Genomic DNA, 358 nt, shown 5'->3' on the forward strand with positions numbered 1-358 from the left:
AATGCAGCCAAACCAGTGGTCAGACTGCATGAAATTTATTTTAAAAATACTCAAATCATTGACTGAAGATCTCAGCCATGCAAATTTGTTCCGTCCGAGACGGCACTATCACGTTGAGATGCACCGACTTACTCATTTAATCGGTTGGGCTGCTGCGGGCCGGATTGTTATATGAATATCAAGCAGGGTGACGGACCCCGAGTTCGGACTCTGCGGGCCGGATTTGGCTCGCGGGCCGCAGGTTGCCGATCCCTGCTGTAGAGGTAAGGCACAAAAACCCTAAACTGCTTGCTGCATACCAGACATGCAAGTGAGTCATAAATATTTGGGAAAGCCAACGGTTAGTTGTGGTCTATAT

The sequence above is a fragment of the Penaeus monodon genome, chromosome 25 (genome assembly GCF_015228065.2).
Source record: "Penaeus monodon isolate SGIC_2016 chromosome 25, NSTDA_Pmon_1, whole genome shotgun sequence".
In the NCBI taxonomy this organism is placed as follows: Eukaryota; Metazoa; Arthropoda; class Malacostraca; order Decapoda; family Penaeidae; genus Penaeus; species Penaeus monodon.